This window comes from Nannobrachium achirus (assembly GCF_963921795.1).
Source record: "Nannobrachium achirus genome assembly, chromosome: 5".
NCBI lineage: Eukaryota > Metazoa > Chordata > Actinopteri > Myctophiformes > Myctophidae > Nannobrachium > Nannobrachium achirus.
The window spans coordinates 49,204,730-49,216,431 of NC_137814.1; the positions used below are offsets into that span (position 1 = coordinate 49,204,730).

Genomic DNA, 11,702 nt, shown 5'->3' on the forward strand with positions numbered 1-11,702 from the left:
TCTTGCTCAAATTTATCAATTACGTCATTGCGTGAATCTGGGTCAGATCAATACTAATTAGCGCATCAGTCTCAGCTTGGTCGCTAGAACAGCTGATGTCTGTCTGACTGGAGTCGCTATAGTAACTGAGCAACAGCTCGGTTCTCTTCAAAGTTAGCTACATAATGGTATTCCATACTCAGCCAATGTATATGATTAAGCTTTCTCCTTGGCTTGTTCTCACCTCAAAATATGGATTAATTCATGGACTGGATCACAGATGCAGCGTGCAGGCGAGTGATTCACATCCAGTATCTTTAAGATACACGTCGCTTAATTGCCATTAATTTACTTGCGCAGCGGACAGCCTGCCTGATGTGTGGCTGCGTGCAGCCATGCACACTCACTGCAGGTCAGTGCGACCACTGCAGCGCGCAACAGTCAGTCAGACTGTGACACAGACAGTCATGCTCCGCAAATCAACCAAGGGATTGCTTAATTTGCTTGTTAAAAAGTAACATTTTATTAAGACAAGACAGTAATATGGGCGCAGAGTGTAAATGTTTAATAAAGTTAATATCTCAATAATTAAAAATATATTTAATAGAATAATCGAATTGTATTTTCAAAACGAATAGTGGTTTACAAACCGTGTACACGGATAACCGAATACACGCGCACATCCCTACTGCCTACTGCAAACATCGTTTTTTGTTGGATGAGAAAATGTACAAGAAATTCTCCATATCAGATAGATAGATGGATACATCTATCAATAGAGAGAAAAAGACAGACAGACAGACAGACAGACAGACAGACAGACAGATGCATAAAGATGGAGATCTCCATTTCAGTTGCATCACTAACAATAATTTATAATAACATAAAAACAATAACAATAGTCGTAATAATAAGGGTAATAATAATATCAGGTTTTTATATAGCGCCTTTACACTACAGTACAGTAAAGTACAATACAGTACCGTACAGTATCATACTGTACTGTACGGTACGGTACCTTACTGTACTGTAAGGTACAGTAGAGTACCATGAAGTACAGTGCATTACAGTAGAGTACCGTACAGTAAGGTACAGTACACTACAGGACAGTACACTACAGTAGTACAGTACAGTACAGTACAGTAGTACAGTACAGTACAGGACAGTAGTACAGTACAGTAGTACTGTACAGTAGTACAGTACACTACAGTGCACTACACTACACTACGGTACAGTACACTACAGTACAGTAAGGTACAGTACACTAAAGTACAGTACAGTAAGGTACAGTACACTACAGTACAGTAAGGATGTGGCCGCAAACTCTAGAGGGCCGCGAACATTTCCACGCATCAAATGGTTCAGTTGTTGCTGATATAGGGATTTTCATCTTGAAAGAAATAATATACTCATAATATACTCTATATACAGTAGCCTATACAGTGAGATAGAAGGAAGCTTTTGGCCAATTCCAAAGTTCCAAATTTGAATCATAAAAATGTACTGATTTGACACAGATCACCCATATCAGTCATACAAGTGACGGCTTCCATCTTGAAAAATGGCAGCCATCTTGAATATTCAATGACAGCTTTTCAATTATCCAAAAGATAATTGATATCCTATGTATGGTAAATATGTCTAAAATACTATTATATCCATTACTCATAAGAAAACAGTCGTTGCTGGCGGCCATTTTGAAAAATGGCTGCCATGGGAAAGTCATGGAAAGTCATGATGGCTCCATATCCAAATCTTTGGGTAATGCCTTTGGCTATAAGTGTACCAACTTTCATGCTTGAAAGTGAACAACTGAACGATTGTTTTGCTTATATCCTGGACTGAGGCCATACATAATTGTTTTACAAAACTGATGTTTTGTAAAATGGTGTACAATATATGATGATGAAGAGGATTCAAAATGTTATTGTTAACATGGAAGTTAGTCTCAGCTTCTTGCAAAGCTCAAGCTGAAAAGGCTGCATTCATTACTTTAGCGTAGGGTTGATTTTATTATCCAAAACAATGACGAAATATGTTCGTCAGCGCACATTTTTCCAAGGAAAACTAGACAAAAGGAAAACCCACATGAATAAAGTAATAAACAATAACTGGGACTAAATCACCAGTAAGACTCCCTAATCGGGAGATAAGAGTAGGGCCAAAAGTGTGACGTGGCGTGACGGTAGGGTTGGGGACGGTAACCGCTGTACCGCGGTATACCTACCACGGTGTCAGGGTCCTTACCGCGGTCAAAAAAGACAAAACAAAATATTTTTTATTGAAAACAAGCGAGTTTTAAAACGGGGGAGAAGCGAGGACTGCATGCACTCCATGCCGCTCTGCTCTGGCCCGCGTACCACATGTTTGGAAGCCACATACGTCACTCGGAGACGCAGTCCTACAGTAGCAGCCTCGTAGTAGGGAGCACGGAGCAGCGTAAACATTCTCTGTAATCCACACGACACAAGTATGTTAATACATACCTTGTGTTGTGGCAGTAACTTCTGGCAGTTTTTGGAGCTGTGTGGAACGAGAGAGTGTTTTTTACTGGTGATTCAGTCAGAGTGTATGAAAGGGTGCGCTCGTTTTATTGTCCACGACATTGCAAGCGGCGCGAAGGCCAGCGGACTTTGGTCCTGGGCGCCGGCCGCGCGAGTTACGAAGCCGTGGTGAATGCACGGCCTGGGCAAGCCCACGATAAACGCCCGCGCAGTCCGGTGCGCATTTCCGAACGCACCCTTTCCCCACACTCGGACTGAAACACCAGTAAAAAACACCATCCCTGTGTGGAACACAGGCTCCCTATACGTGGCTGTGTGGGTCTGTCTGTGTGTGTGTGTGTGTGTGTGTATGTAGCCTGACTTCGGCGCGTAACTAGTGCCGCACCATTTACGCCACTCGCGCAATATATACATCAAAATGTGCGGCTCGGCCGGGAATGGTGTTCTATTACCTTTCGTTCCGATCCGCCTTACCATGCCGACGTAATCGGCAAAAAACAACGCTTAATTGTCCCCATTGACTTATAATGGGACAATGCAAGAAATCACTTTCAAGTATTTTTCTCTCGTAAACCATTGGAGCTACAGTTTCAAACCTCGGAGAGGAGATTCATAATGTTTTTATGAATGAATCGAAAAATAATTACATCACTCGGCCTCATGGTGGCGCTATAACGGCCCACTTTACGTTTTGCCCCGTAACTCTTGAACCGTGGATCGGAAAATTAAAATTATTTTTTCCCTGGATTCCTTGGGTCAAGACGCATCTCCCCATATAGGCCACGCCCATTTGCGCCAGGATAGATTTTCCGCCATCTAACTCGGGCAGTCAGGCTGTGGAGAGGCGACTTTTGGGAAGACGATTGCAATATTTTGGCTTATCGCCGAACCTTAATTAATAGATACGGGGGTGCGGTAATCAGGGCTCCAGACAAACTTTTTTCACCTACGTCCCGGGACCGTCCCATATTGCAGGTCTATTAGTATTACTATTATAATAATATTTTATTATTATTGTTATTGTTGTTATTATATTGTTGTTGGACTGAAGAGATACTACTATTAATGGCCAAAAGTTAGTTTTGCAAAAATCGGCCTCCTGGTGGCGCTAGAACAGGCCCATGTGAAAAATGTGGGGAGTGTGTGCACAGTTTGGCAGCAACCAGGCCAACGGCCCCGGAGACTAGCTGGTAACAAACTGGATGGACTGATGCGCACGCACGGACGGACGGAGACGAAAACATAGTCTCTCCCTATGCCTTTCGGCTGTTGGAGACAATAATTATAATATGCAACACAGATTCTAATCCCTGTGGTATCTTTGTTATTTCCCTCTGCAGGGCGGAAATATCATAGGAGCGGATACGAAGCGACTCCACCTAGACAACGGGATTGTTGAGATTTGGCGAAAGCTGAAATTTTTCAAGGATACCAATATATGGTACGTGCTCTAGAAATGTCTTTTAAATCCTAACAATTTTCTGAAAAACGTATGTTGCTATAGAGCATCTCAGCGGAAGTGTATTCCTGGTGCCACTTAATATTCCCCATTCATTTTCCCATAGACTTTTACAAAAATATTTATAACAATTATGTTAAGCCTCGAACCAAGCCATCCAGGATGGCAGTGAATCATGACCATACAACCTTTGTTTCTATGAAAAGAACATTTTGAAAATCGCTAAACAATGGGAACAGGTAGTTATTAAATGTAGTATATCAAATAATGTAATTTTAAAATATGTTTTCACATAGGATCGAAGGTTGTATGGTCATGATTCACTGCCATCCTGGATGATTTGGTTCGAGGCTTAACATAATTGTTCTAAATATTTTTGTAAAAGTCTATGGCGAAAATGAATGGGGAATATTAAGTGAAACCACTTCACACTGCGACGCTCTATAGGGCAGTGGTTCTCAACCTTTTCAGGCCGCGACCCCGAAAATAATCATATTTTAACTAGGGACACCCCCCCCCCCCCCACCCTGATGAGCACTAAGAGTTGATGCATTACATTATATATAACACGGTTTCTATTGTGAAAATAGTAGATCTGCATGTTCACAATGTAGATCTCTATTTTCACAATTTCTGCCTCTAATTGACAATTTGGCCAATGTTTATTGTCATTGTCATGTAATTTTTGGGTATTAAAAAGTTTTTAAATTGTCACTTTAGAACTGTGCATATATCCTCTATAGTACACTTTACATTGGTTTGTTTACTGTTGAGTGAGAAAACAATGTTGCACAGTTGAGAACCACTGCTATAGGGCTTAGCAGTGGGGATGGTTACTGGTGCCACAAAAAAAGGCATACATTTTTCCCATAGATATTTACAAAATATTTATATTAATTATTTTAAGCCTAGAATCAAGCCATCCAGGATCCTGGTGAATCATGACCAGAAAACCTTTGATTCTGTGAAAGGAAAACATTTTAAAACCCCAAAACAAAAGGTATTCATTAAATGTAGTATATCATATAATTAAATATTCGAGCATTATAATTTTGATTTCACTGAATCAACGGTTTTATGGTCAGAGTAAGTTCATTTTATTTATATAGCACCTTTTACAGAGAGGTCTCACAAAGGCTATACAGTTAAAGAAATATAAATTAAAATCAAATACCAACAACAAACGCCTGTTAAAATAGTAGCGTTTTGAGGTTTCTTTTAAAAATGTCGACAGGCTGCAAATCTCAAGGCTTGTGCAGACCTGCCAACCTGCACGTGGGCGTGTACTCAAAAACATTTTCCAAGGTTGGCAGTTCTGCTTGTGGAAGAACATTCCAAAGTTTGGGGGCAATAGCTTTAAAAGCCTTGTCACCTTTTGTTTTTAAATGAGTCTTTGGAACCTTTAACAAACCCTGCTCAGCAGACCTTAGGAGCAGTCCTTAGGGCCCTTTCGGGCTCATAGTGTTTGACCAGATCTTTTAAACAGATTGGAGCTCTGTACGTGAACACCAGGACTTTAAACTGGACCTTGAAATTAATGCAGGGAGGCCAGAACTGGGGTGATGTGGCACCTTCTGCTAGACCTAGTGAGCAGTCTGGCGGCCTACAACTAATTTTGAATTAGTTGTAGGCGGTCCATGCTGAGGCAGGTGAAAAGTGAGTTACAATAGTCTAGCCGAGATGAGACAAAAGCATGAATGATCATTTCCAGTTCAGGGTAAGAGACAATTAATCTAAGTTTTTCAATGTTCTTATGCTAGATAAAAACATGACCAGCCATATTATTGAACAAATATGGGTAATAGTGTTAATTTCATGAGCCATTTCTTTTTGTCAGTCTAGTTTTTTATCACATTTAGTCAATCTCATCTGGTTTTTATTTAGTCAAGTTTTTGTCAACTAAAAGTCGAGCATTTTAGTCTTTATCTTAGTCCAAGACAACACCATTTTAGTTATGGAAGGGGACATCTCTGCAAACTTCATGAGAAAAGTTATTCCACTTTTAAATCTCAAAATGTGTCAAAATGACGGCTTAGACACCTGTGTGTTAAAGGCATGCATGGGCAACTGGCGGCCCGGGGGCCACATGCGGCCCTCACCTTAACTTAATGCGGCCCGCAGGTTAATATCTGAATACTGATTTATTGATTGATTTCAGCTGATAAAATTCTAAACATGCAAACATGATCCGCTTTAATTACTTCAGTCTATATTAGTAGCTTAACGACTAGTCTTTTTCATGCACAATTTAGTTGTATTTAAGTTCATAAAGATAACATAAGAAAAGATAAATTGAAAATTAAATAAAAATGTTACTTTTCAGGATTTCAATTCAAAAATAGCAAAAATAGCTGATCTACAAGCTCAAAACGCGTCGCGGCTATTTTTTTTTTTTACTGCATTTGGCCCTCTGGAGAGTGTGAAAATATTGTGGCCCTCTCCATCATCAAAGTTTCCCACCCATGGTTAAAGGAGTAGTGGATCATGGGAATTTGAGTCTTTGCATCTCTCCCAGCTCCGGGATAGTATTGTCTATATCGCTTTAGTCTCCACTGAAAATACCCAGAGCGTAAATAGACATCTTTGCTGGTCAAAAGCTGTATTTGATCAAACATAAATGTATGTTTTGGCAGTGAAGTTAGAGACAACCGTAGAGAAAAGTGTGTGTGTGTGTGTGTGTGTGTGTGTGTGTGTGTGTGTGTGTGTGTGTGTGTGTGTGTGTGTGTGTGTGTGTGTGTGTGTGTGTGTGTGTGTGTGTGTGTGTGTGTGTGTGTGTGTGTGTGTGTGTGTGTGTGTGTGTGTGTGTGTGTGTGTGTGTGTGTGTGTGTGTGTGTGTGTGTGTGTGTGTGTGTGTAGTTATGGCTTTGCAGGACATGGTGAGGTTGGTCGATGCCTAATGAGCGGCGTCACCGAGTCCATTAATGACATACCCCAGGCAGAAATCGACACAGAGACGGTGGCCGCGGCTATCAAAGCCGAAATGGAAAGGTAAGCAGCAGTTAGCGGTGGGCGATATGGTGATAAATATCATTGAGATGATACAATGTCTCCATATCGTGGAGTCCACGATATGCCTTTTCAGAGATATCGTATATATTGTGATACAATGACGGATCCTTATAAAAAATCTTGTTGAATTGTTGATACAGAGATTCATTGCAGAATTCATTTAAACATGCATTTCGGTCTGAATGAGTAGTTCTCAAACATTAAAATGTCAAGGTCTCCCCTTAAAGCTATACTGTGTAAGTTGCTAAACTAGTGGTCAGTCGTGGTATTGCTTTTTACGGCCGTTTTTTGCCCGGAGTCGCCGCGGACCACCGGAGCGGCACCGCAAACCACCGCGACCGATACGATATTCCCTAGAGTGGTAGAACGTAATTTTCTGAGCAGGATTTGGGGATTAAGAGGTTAAGACTCCTTCACCAAAAAGAAATCCCGCCCCTGTCACGGCTAAGTAGAAAACATATAAAGAGAAGGCTTCAGATGCTGAAAATAACGGAGTGGGGGTTCTAAAACTTTAAGATTTGTTTTATAAAAAAAGTTACATGGTATAACTTTAAAGGAGTCGTTCAGACCAATCTGCCTTTTATCATACCCCTTCATACCTGCTTTAGTCGATTTTTTTCATAGCTGCCCCTGTTGCTAGATTTCGGATGGCCCTGTTGCTAGATTTCGCGGGCCCTCTCATAACTAACAGAGTTGATAGTCCTTAGGCTAGTGCAGTTATTTCTTTAGCTTCAAAGTTAGTATTTTTTTATCGGATTGTTGCTACCGTAGGTCGCAGTTACTTTCACTCTCATACTATCCAAACCTCCACCAGCCGTCAGTCTGTCCTTCCTTCCTTCCCTCCGTCACGTCACACTTTCCCCCTACTCATAGCTCCGCCACCGTTGCCCCGATCCATGCCAAAATTTCCACACAAACTCCTTGCCTATACCAAACTACAACCTCCAAGGACCCCCGGAGCTCCAGGGACCCCCAGGTCCCTGGGGGACCCCCAGGTGTAAAAAATGACCAAATGTGCAAAAATGACCACCCCAACAGGGCTGCTCACGGGGAATTCCCGGGGACCACCGACTCCTGGTGCTCCAGAACGGATACAAAAGTGGTGGCGCCCCCAGTGGAGGACCCCCTCCACTGCAGCTCACATAAAATGCCTTAACTCGGGCTAGGAGCTACCGGGAGAGCCAGGGCCGGTACCTATTCGTCCGCCTCTGCGGCGCGGAGACCCCACCCCTCATTTCTCATATGGCCCTCTTCTAGCGCCACCATGAGGCCGATTCTTGTAAAACACATTTTTGGACACTGCTCCTACAATTTCTGCCCTAAAATCACGCAAATCGGTACACAGTATGTCTACACTCATGTCATCAACTTGGATCTGTCCCATATAGCGCCACCTTCAGGCCGATTTTTTAAAACACATTTTTGGACACTGCTCCTACAGATTTTGCCCTAAAATCACGCAAATCGCTACACAGTATGTCTACACTCATCTCATCAATATGGATCTATCCCATATAGCGCCACCAACAGGCAAATTTCTTAAAACACATTTTTGGACACTACTCCTACACATTTTGCCCTAAAATCACGCTGTGACCTGACGGTCGCTTATCTCCATATTAGGGAGTCTTACTGGTGTTATCTTTTTATTATGTATTTTTCCATATCAGCCAGACGGCCACCCCTAGCAGCAGCATTTTATTTTCAACGGGATTCAAATTCACTAGTAGAAGAGCTACTATATGCCATATTCACACCGTGGCCATCTTGGATCACATGACTTCCTGGGGTAGCAGCCTGCATTACAAACCATTGTGAACAATGGAGCGATGGTCCCAAAATATGAGTTCTGTTCAACCAATTTATTTTTTACAAAATTGATAAATGGGCAGATGACAACATCATCATCCCCAAAATGATTAAATAGAAGGGTCTTATCCACAATATTCATGGTAGTTAGGCTGCAACCTTACTGTGTACAAAGACTTGCTATCTGTGCAGTGCTTGCTCCACTATCATATTAAAGGAGCTATAGTCAACTTTTTCTTGAAAAAAGGATGCTAGTCTAAAAGACTAGAATGTAAACAAAGTGTCGGTCCGATAACGGCCAAATGATTATTTTATCATTATTTTACGCTTTTTGTGGTCATTTTTGAATAGAAACGCATGTATGAAGCCTATTTTTTTATCAAATATTTTCGAAACTATTTTTATTTTAGCATCCGTTTTTCAAGAAAAATTTGTAATGTTAACAATATGAAGCCCTCTTCTAGCGCCACCATGAGGCCAGTTCTTGCAAAACACATTTTTGGACACTGCTCCTACAAATTTTGCCCCTAAAATCACGCAGCGACCTAACGGTCGCTTATCTCCCGATTAGGGAGTCTTACTGGTGTGATGCTGTAGTATGATCCCATAGACTGTTAATGTATGAAAATAAATACATATATAAATATATATATAAATATTAGTGCTTTACAAATTAACGTGTTATTAACAAAAAACGCTAAAAAAGGGGTATTTTGCCTTTTTTCCTTTTTTTACCTTTTGAGGCTTCCGTCGCTCTCTTGGTGCTCTCTCTCCAGTGTCATTTGTCAACATATGCGCACAGCCAGTAGTGAGAGCTGAGCTCAGAGTCAGCAACGGAGCTCATTTGATTTGATTTGATTTATTTATTAGATCCCCATTAGCTTACTGTACAGTCACAGCAGCTACTCTTCCTGGGGTCTTAAAAACATGTTATCATCGACATCAGCATCATTTTTTACATATAATCCATTCATACAAGACAACAACATAATACAAAAAGACTTAACCCATCTAATACATTTGATAGCTCCACAGTACCAATTCAACATACTTCATGTAACAAGGAATATATAGCTTTTTTTTTTTTTTTTTTTTTTTTAATTACATCACTTCTTGTGTGAACAAATACAATTTAAGTTTTTTCTTGAAACTCACAGTATTACTTTCATAAATCAAACAAATTGGTAATGAATTCCATGCCACCATTGCTCTGAAATGCACTGTTCTTTGTTTAACATTTGTACTACATGATGGTAACAGATACCGACCCTCTGATGACTGTCTAGTGAAATAGTGATGAGTATCTGAAAACAATGTTAGATTATTGTAAATTATTTCTGTTTTTTTGGTAATGATAATGTTTTTAACAAAACACAGCAACGAATAATGCAACCTTCCTTTTACACTTAACCAGGCCAAGTCATTATTCATGGTACTTACTCGTGTTCTATATGGGCATTGAAGCACTATACGAGCTGCTTTGTTTTGGGCGACCTGTAATCTTTGCAAATTAGTTTCTGTTGTGTTGGACCAAATCATTGAGCAATAATCTAATTGTGATAACACTAATGCTTGTATCAATTGTTTAGTTAAGTATCTTGGCATGTATCTCCTACAATGCTTTATAGCACCCATACCTCTGCCCATTCTTTTTACCATTTGATCAATTTGATTATTCCAAGACAATTTGTTATCTACCGTAATACCTAATAACTTTACTTCATTTACTTGCTCAATTTCTGTATCTCCCATAGTTAAATGTAACGTTGGTAGAGATTTTAATGAGTGATTAGAACCTAATACTATACATTTTGTCTTCTCTTTATTCAATACTAATTTGTTTAGTCTCATCCAGTTTTCTATTAATATTAGTTCATCACTTAAAATTCTTTCAAGTTCACTAGAAGTATTTGATGATGTATATACAGTAGAGTCGTCTGCGTACATGGCAACGGTGGCATGATTCAAAATTAAAGGCAAGTCATTTAAAAAAAATAGAAAATAAAGGTCCTAAAGAACTTCCTTGAGGAACTCCACAACTAACTGGCATCAACCCAGAATAACTTCCATTAAAATATACAGTATATTTCCTGTCTATGAGATAACTTTTAACCCATTCCTCAGCAGATGTTTCAAAACCATAACAACTTAGTTTATTCAATAACAACCTGTGATCCAGAACATCAAACGCTGCACTTAGATCTAACAATACAGCACCCACTATTCTTTTATTATCTATTTCTGTCATCCAGTCATCAGCCATCTGGGTTAATGCCGTAGTTGTTGAGTGTCCTTTTCTGTATGCATGCTGATAAACCGTATTTAAATAATTTTCAGAAAAATACCCTTGAATTTGCTCATACACAATTCTCTCCATTATTTTACTCAAAGCTGGTAATAGACTTATTGGTCGACTATTTTTTCCTGCGAAAGGTTCTTTACTGTTTTTTGCCAATGGTATAATCTTAGCTATTTTCCATTCTGTAGGACATATGCCTTTATTTAAACTCAGATTCATGATGTAAGCCATAGGCATAGCAATCAGATCAGCTACAGGTTTCAACAACTTGATTTCCAAATTGTCTACACCTGAGGGGTTCTCTGGACTCATTCTCAACATTTTCTCAATGATATCACAACTAACATTATCAAAAACAAACTTACATGATTTATTCCTCATTATTTTATCAGTTATTAATTCACTCGAAAGTTAATTCTTGTCTGTAACCACCATCTCATCACGAAATTTCTTAATTTTATTATTAAAATAATCCCCTAAGTAGTTAGCAATATCCAATGGTTTTGTGAAAAAAAGTCCATCAGCTTCCAAAAAAGATGGAGTCTGGTTTACTTTCCTCCCCATTAGTTCATTAAGTGTATTCCATATTTTTCTGCTATCTAATTTAGCGTCCTCAATTCTGTTCTTGTAATAAATCATTTTT

At 39.7% G+C, this 11,702-nt stretch overlaps 1 long non-coding RNA gene across 1 annotated transcript in view; it reads left to right on the top strand.

Annotated features, from left to right (window-relative positions):
• Positions 1-3,884: 3,884 nt before the first annotated feature.
• The window catches only part of LOC308284561, a 9,749-nt gene continuing 1,931 nt past the window's right edge, over positions 3,885-11,702 (top strand). The window contains exons 1-2 of the long non-coding RNA XR_013962029.1: positions 3,885-3,924; positions 6,799-6,930. This is a non-coding gene — a long non-coding RNA (uncharacterized lncRNA). The remainder of the gene's footprint in view (positions 3,925-6,798; positions 6,931-11,702) is intronic.